Source organism: Syngnathus floridae, chromosome 15 (genome assembly GCF_059516105.1).
Source record: "Syngnathus floridae isolate MCC-2025c chromosome 15, RoL_Sflo_1.0, whole genome shotgun sequence".
NCBI classification, from domain to species: domain Eukaryota; kingdom Metazoa; phylum Chordata; class Actinopteri; order Syngnathiformes; family Syngnathidae; genus Syngnathus; species Syngnathus floridae.
This window is the reverse complement of record NC_142427.1, coordinates 1,071,039-1,078,920: the sequence shown is the minus strand read 5'-3', so window position 1 is coordinate 1,078,920 and position 7,882 is coordinate 1,071,039. Positions and strand designations below refer to the sequence as shown.

The 7,882-nt window shown below is 44.7% G+C and overlaps 2 long non-coding RNA genes across 2 annotated transcripts in view; both read right to left on the bottom strand.

Moving 5' to 3' along the window:
• LOC148385842 (uncharacterized) overlaps window positions 1–817 on the bottom strand; it is a 41,537-nt gene extending 40,720 nt beyond the window's left edge. The window contains exon 1 of the long non-coding RNA XR_015863184.1: window positions 593–817. This is a non-coding gene — a long non-coding RNA (uncharacterized LOC148385842). The remainder of the gene's footprint in view (window positions 1–592) is intronic.
• Window positions 818–6,868: 6,051 nt separating this feature from the next.
• LOC148385841 (uncharacterized) lies at window positions 6,869–7,385 on the bottom strand. Its single transcript, XR_015863182.1, has 2 exons — window positions 7,194–7,385; window positions 6,869–6,921 (listed from the first exon to the last, which is right to left on the bottom strand). It is a non-coding gene; the product is annotated as an uncharacterized LOC148385841 (long non-coding RNA).
• Window positions 7,386–7,882: the final 497 nt, after the last annotated feature.

Genomic DNA, 7,882 nt, shown 5'->3' with positions numbered 1-7,882 from the left:
AATCTTAGTTTTGAATAAGCCACTCCTTCTCAAACAAGTAAACTCTGCCCATTTCGCGCAGTAGATGTTCTGTTAATATCTAGTATTTATACAAAGTCATAATTTAAATTGCTTTCAACCTTCATTCATCGGTTCAACCAACATTACTCGCTCTTATTACCAACTTGTATTGATTTAACTAAGCTATTCTGTCCTCACGCTGGCGTGATGTCTGCCAAGGCTAGACAGATAGCGAACAACTGAAGAAAAAAGGATGCTGCGGCCGCGTAGTTTGTAGCTGCTTTACTTGGCACACAGGCAGTTATTTCTTTTTTGTAAAACTGTAATTCACACAACAACAACAGTGCATCAGTAGAATGTACATCAAAATCACAGAAGATGTAGAAATGAAAACATATAAACTTAAATGGAGACGATTAGCCTACCTAACCGTCACATGCGTAAACCTAGCATAGCATTGTAGCCAAAAGTAGCGCTAAACAATCACATTTGCAATACTAGCGTAGCATTCACAGGCAAATGGAGCTTAGGATGTTAGCGTACATTTTATAAACACATATATACAGAAAGTCAACTAGAATGTATAACTTACAGACTAAGATACCCCAAGGCTGAGCCACGAACCCGCTGCGACGATGTGCACTGTCTGGTAGCTGCGTACGACCTGCGTAGTGGCTGAGTGGGGGTCGAGTAACCGGAAATGAATGAACGAATGAAACCTAACCTAAATTCGGTCACTAGGGGGCAGTGTTAGAGCGTTCAACGAAAGAATAAACGGGATAACAGTACACTCCCCGCTTGGTATATTAAAAATATACCACTATTGTTATTTCAACTTTCAGCACAGAGTAAGATTACATCTGTGATAGGTCTGGTATAAGTTTTGACGGAACCGTGTTGTACGATTTTCACTTCGACCTTTCTGACCCTGCCATCGTGGCTAGGAATCGCCTTAACAACTGTACCAAGTGGCCATTCATTGCGTTTGGCTTGATTGTCTTTCAACAAAACAATGTCACCCTCTTTCACATTAGGTTTCTCTACCTTCCACTTCCTCCTAGACTGCAGGGTAGCGAGATACTCCCGTTTCCATCTTTTCCAGAAACAATCTGCAAGACCCTGGACTTGATGCCACTGGGCCTTGTATAGGTCCCGGAGTTCAAAGTTACCAGGGGGAGCTAACACTGGGTTGGCCTTCTGAGTCAGAAGCATTCCAGGCGAGAGAACTTCAGGCGCTCCACGATCGGTTGACACAGGGACTAAGGGTCTGGCGTTCATTATGGCCACGACCTCAGCCATAAGAGTGACCAGTACCTCATGAGTGAGGCGAGTGGTTGGGCCCTTTGAAAGCAAGCCGTCAAGGATGTTGCGAGCGAGACCTATCATCCTCTCCCACACTCCCCCCATATGAGAAGAGTGTGGAGCGTTAAAAGTCCAAGTGCAGCTTTGTTCCTGCAAGTAGTCCTTTATCTGTGGGTCATCCACATTGATTTGCAACTCATTGCAGGCGCCAATGAAATTAGTACCTTGATCTGATCTCAGGTTTCTAACTGGTCCCCTGATTGACAGGAAGCGGCGAAGAGCGTTTATGAAGCTGGAGGTAGACATCGACTCGACAACTTCAATGTGAACAGCTCGTGTACAAAGACAAGTAAACATCACAGCCCACCTTTTGTTCTCAACACTGCTTGCTCTAGTGCGACGTGATGTGACACTCCAAGGTCCGAAAACATCAAGACCGACATGAGTGAATGGTGGGTCAACAGTAAGCCTATCAGAAGGAAGACTAGCCATCTTCTGTTCTTCAAAGCGGCCTCTTAACTTCCGACACAAGACACATTTGTGTATAATGGTGGATATGAGTCTCTTAGCTCCTACAATCCACAGCCCTGCAGTCCGCAAACTGCCTTCAGTGAACTGACGCCCCTGATGGGCTACCTCATTGTGATAATGCCTGACCAAAAGAACTGCCACATGGTGAGAATTTGGTATTATCACAGGATGCTTTTCGACTTCGGAAAGATCAGCAGATTGTAAACGTCCCCCAACTCTTAGTAAGCCGTCCTCGTCAACAAAGGGGTCAAGCTTCCCGATGGGACTGTTTGAAGGGAGATCTTTCCCTTTAGAAAGCAACTCAATTTCCTCTTGATAGATTTCCTGTTGCACACATTTGAGTATGACAACTTTAGGATGTGAGGGTTTTATGACGTCTGACTGGGATGCTTTGGATCTTGACATAGCAACCTGCAGAAGAGTTCTCATTCCTTGGACCAAGGATTTCCATGTTGAGAAGCGCTCAAACCTGTGAGAGCCAAGCTTGTTTTTACTGACTTTGGTTATAAGAGCAGTCACTTGGGGGCGAAGTTCCCCATCCTCCGATGGATTCACAAGTGCAAACGTTTCTGTTTGTTCTGTCTCTGACTGCACTAAGAACTGTGGACCAGTAAGCCAAGTAGTGTTTTGCAAGTGAGAAGCTTGAACTACTCTGGTGCCATGGTCTGCTGGGTTTTGGTCTGTGGCTACATAAACCCACTGCTCAGGTTTGGTTGATTTACGAATCTGAGCAACTCGATTTGTCACATAGACGTAAAATCTGCGAGTGCTGTTGTGAATGTACCCAAGAACTATTCGACTGTCGGTGTAAAACTTTACTGCGTCAAACTCTATGTCACATTCACCAACAATGATCTGAGCCAGTTCTACTGCGAGCACGGCTGCGCATAGTTCCAAGCGAGGTACTGTGTGAGCAGAAGATGGTGCAAGCTTAGACTTGCCCATGACAAATCCGACCTGATAGTGTCCACCTCTGTCGGACACTTTGAGATAAGCAACAGCTGCTATTGCCATCATCGAAGCATCTGAGAAGATGCAAAGCTCTCTTGTTTGTGTCTCTGATAATGTAATGGAAACAAAGGGTCTCTGAATCTGTAGACTTTCTAGTACACTGAGCGATTCAGTCCATTTTAACCACTCTGCTTCTTTGTCTGATGGTAGAGGGTCGTCCCAATCTTGTTGTTCAAGTGTCAACTCTCTGTACAATGCTTTGCCTTGAATTGTCACAGGTGCTGCAAATCCGAGAGGATCATAAAGACTATTGGCAACAGAAAGTATTCCACGTCGGGTGAAAGGTTTAGTGTCCTTTGCAACTCGAAAGGTGAAACAGTCACGTTCTAGATCCCAACAGACCCCAAGACTGCGTTGGAGCGGCAGAGGATCCACATCCAAATCCAAATCTTTAAGATCTGTGGCTCTTTCTTCTGGAGGAAATGCATTCATGACACGCCCGACATTAGACGCGATTTTGTGAAGCCTAATGTTTGCCTCAGCTAGCATGCGTCTTGCATCTTCTAAAAGTTCAACAGCTTCGCTCTCCTTGGAGACAGAAGCAAGTCCATCATCCACATAGAAATTGCGGAAGACAAACGCTTTGGTCTTCGATCCATGCTCTTCTTCTCCCAGCTCAGCTGCCCGTCTCAGACCATAGATAGCAATGGCTGGAGAAGGACTGTTCCCAAAAACTGGGACTTTCATGCGAAACTCTGTGATGGCTTCGTTTGGATCATTGTCTTTGAACCAGAGAAACCTCAGATAGTTTCTGTGTGATTCCTTCACTCGAAAGCAATAGAACATCTGTTCTACATCAACAGTAACTGCAACTTGTTCCTTTCTGAAGCGCAGTAAAACACCAAGAAGCGTATTGTTCAAATCAGGCCCTCTGAGGAGAGTATCATTTAGTGAGACACCCTCAAACTGGGCGCTCGAGTCAAATACAACTCGGATCTTGCTCGGTTTCTGAGGATGATACACACCAAATATTGGTAAGTACCAACACTCTTCACCTGGCGTTAACTCTGGAGCCTTTTCAGCTTGGTCATTGTCAAATATCCTCTGCATAAACTCGATGAACTGTTCTCTCATAGCTGGTTTTTTATCCAAAGCCCGTTTCAGAACATTGAGGCGTTTCAGAGCCTGCCCTCTGTTGTTGGGAAGAAGTGGTCGCTGGTCACGAAAAGGCAAAGGCGCCACAAGGTGGTTGTCATTGTCCATGTACATTTCTTTGTCCATTATTTCAATGAACCTTTTGTCTTCTATAGACAACCCTGGTTTGTCGTCATCAGGACTTCTTTGAAAGACATTGACACCCAGAGCATCAGTCTGTCTGAGAGAAGCAGCCTCGATGTCACAGAAAGCATTAGTCTTCTGTTTTGGCATGACAAATGTCTCTTTCACCTTCATTGCATTTGTGCAAGGCTCAAGAAAAGAAGACCGTCCATTTGGTAGGACGTTAGTTTTGTACACGTTCACCTTTGTCCGTCTGTGTACTCCATTTAGACATATTTCACCCACAATAACCCACCCCAAGTCTAATCGTTGGGCATAAGGTGAGTGGTGCGGGCCATTGTACTGTTCACGCACTTTATGAACACTTAAAACATCTCGCCCCAATAAGAGCAAAATAGGTGTGCTGGGCTCTAAAGGTGGTATCTTGCCAGCAATGGGTTCGAGATGCGGGAATAACTCTACAACGTCAGGCGTAGGAATTTCACTACGGTCACCTGGCAGTGCGTCGCACTCCAGCAGAGGTGGAAGAGTTACATGAGTGCCACCATCAAGTGAGGAAACAACAAAGTTGTGAGCTTTCCTGCCTGTGGCCTCACTAACCCCAGTACATGTTTTCAAGGTATAAGTGGACGGAGCCGATTTGACATTAAACAGCTCAAAAAACTCAGACTTCGCCAGAGACCGATTGCTTTGGTCATCCAACACAACGTACATTTTCTGAGATTGGTCAGGGCGACCAGCAGGGTACACATTCACAAGTGAGATTTTAGAACATGACTTGAGTCCCTGCGCTTTGTCACAGATTTCAGTGCATTTTGCGATCACTTCAGGGAAACTGTTTTCACACTCCCCGCCTTGCACTTGCTCCGTTACTTGAGCAGAAGTTGACCAGGGAGCTGGACCGGGATGTAGCGCACTGATGTGTCTGTCACTGTCACACTCTTTGCATTTCACAGCGATTTTACAGTCTTTGGCTACATGTTTTGTGGTAGCGCAACAGCGAAAACAGATTGAGTTCTCTTTTAGATAAGCTTTCCTCTCATCTAACGGTTTGATCCTAAATCCACGACATTTTGATAGAGGATGTGGTTTATTGTGTATTGGGCACTGATCTGCTGGCTCCTCTATTTTGTTCCCTTTGACACTATTACTCGTAGGTTTTGCTGTTACTTCTGTCTTCTTCACTGAAACTGTTCTGGGATTGTTATACTGTTTTGGATATCTTTCATGTTTTGGCTGACTTGCAGCGCAGTTCGATGAGAACGCAAAGCTTGGATCGTTTCGGGTTTTTGCTTGTCTGGATATGAAACTTACAAAGTAAGTGAATGGTGGAAAGCACACCCCGTGTTCTTCTTTGAACATAGACCCGAGTGATATCCAGCGTTCTTGCAGACCGTAAGGAAGCTTCTCGACAATAGGATTTACCCCCCTAGCTGTGTCAAGATAGGATAGACCAGGAAGATATCCCTCTGACTTAGCTGCTTGAATCTCTAAAAGAATGTCTCCTAACTCTCTGAGACGCTGATTGTCTTTGTTCGAGATTTTAGGGAAGTTCTCTAGTTTCGACAAAAGAGCATTCTCAATGACTTCTGGTGAGCCATATGTATCATCTAACCTTTTCCACACCATAGCTACTCCTGCCGTAATGTTGTGAACATGCGCGGACCTGATACGCGTGGCTTGTGTGGAAGATTCGGGGCCAAGCCACTTTAAAAGCAAATTAATCTCTTCTCTAGCTGTTAGATTAAGTTCTCTAATCACATCCTGGAAAGAAGTTTTCCAGGCCCAGTAGTTTTCTGGACAGTCATCAAATTTCAAAAGTCCGGAACTCACAAGTTCTCTTCTAACGAGATGTTTGGTAAGATCAGTCATTTGTGCTGGTTCCCAAGGATAATTTCTGAAGCTAGCTGTGTGAGACACTGGAGCTGAAGGACAATGTGCAGATCTATTTGTATTATAATCAAACATAACTTCATCATTAGCAAGAGTCTTAGGCTGGTTTGTGACGGTGTCGGTGAGCGGGTACCGCTGGGTTGGAGCTGGTGGTGCTGGCGACGGTGCTCGTGGTGCTGGCGACGATGCGTTGAGCGGCTGCTTTGGACACGGAGCTGGCTGCTGAGCGTTCGGTGTCACGTAGTGAGCCTTCACATACTCGCTGGTGCGTTGAGCGTTGTCCTCCGGAGGGATCTGCGTCGGATCTTCGAGAGAGCGGCCTTCCATTGCTGCTGCCTCTTCGTAGACTGCTGCTTCAGCTGCCGCTGCTGTGGCACTTCTCTCGGTCTTTAGCACATACAGACTGGCCTCCAGTTGTGCTGCTTCAGCCTCTATTTTAGCCTTTGCTTTCATCATTTCTGCTTCTCGAGCTGCATATTTCGCCCCCACCAGGGCTGCTTCGGCTCTTGCCCTTGCTTTGGTGGCTGCAGAGCTGGTTGAGGACCTGCTGGACCTTGAAGACTCCGTTCTTACGGCGATTGATCTGGTGTCGTAGAGCTTTTGTGGCTGGACCAACTCATTCCGCTGCTCCATCTTGTATCGTTTGGATGCGTGTTTTAGTATTAGTAGATGAAGTCTTTTACTGTGGAGTTTCAGTCCGCTGTGTAAGAGTCTTCTTACTGTGGAGTTTCAGTCCGATGCTGTAAGAGTCTTCTTACTGTGGAGTTTCAACTCGCTGGGTCACAGTCGTTTTTGCTGTGGTTCAACCCGCCGGGTAACAGTCTTTTTACTATTCTGTCCTCACGCTGGCGTGATGTCTGCCAAGGCTAGACAGATAGCGAACAACTGAAGAAAAAAGGATGCTGCGGCCGCGTAGTTTGTAGCTGCTTTACTTGGCACACAGGCAGTTATTTCTTTTTTGTAAAACTGTAATTCACACAACAACAACAGTGCATCAGTAGAATGTACATCAAAATCACAGAAGATGTAGAAATGAAAACATATAAACTTAAATGGAGACGATTAGCCTACCTAACCGTCACATGCGTAAACCTAGCATAGCATTGTAGCCAAAAGTAGCGCTAAACAATCACATTTGCAATACTAGCGTAGCATTCACAGGCAAATGGAGCTTAGGATGTTAGCGTACATTTTATAAACACATATATACAGAAAGTCAACTAGAATGTATAACTTACAGACTAAGATACCCCAAGGCTGAGCCACGAACCCGCTGCGACGATGTGCACTGTCTGGTAGCTGCGTACGACCTGCGTAGTGGCTGAGTGGGGGTCGAGTAACCGGAAATGAATGAACGAATGAAACCTAACCTAAATTCGGTCACTAGGGGGCAGTGTTAGAGCGTTCAACGAAAGAATAAACGGGATAACAGTACATAAGCGTTTAATACTTCCTATCAGGTCTCAAGGCAAGATTTGGCAAAATACAATTTCAGCAAATCCAATTTTGCCAGGGAACAAAAATAGATTAAATAAACTAAATAAGTCTTCTTCCCATTAAATAAATCAGAAAAGTCTGTCTTGTAACCAGTCCTCTTCAAACAAGTAAAGTCTGCCCATTTTGTGCCGTAGATTTTGTGTCTATGCCTAGTATTTAAACAAAATCATAATTTAAACGACTTCTTTCCTTCATTCACTTTGGAAATTTGGAATTGCAGCAAATCGAATTTTGCCAGGGAACAAAAATAGATCAATTAAACTAAATAAGTCTTCTTCCCATTAAATAAATTAAAAAAGTCTGTCTTGTAACCAGTCCTTTTCAAACAAGTAAAGTCTGCCCATTTTGTGCCGTCGATTTTGTGTTAATGCCTAGTATTTATACAAAATCATAATTTAAAGGACTTCATTCCTTCATTCACTTTGGAAAT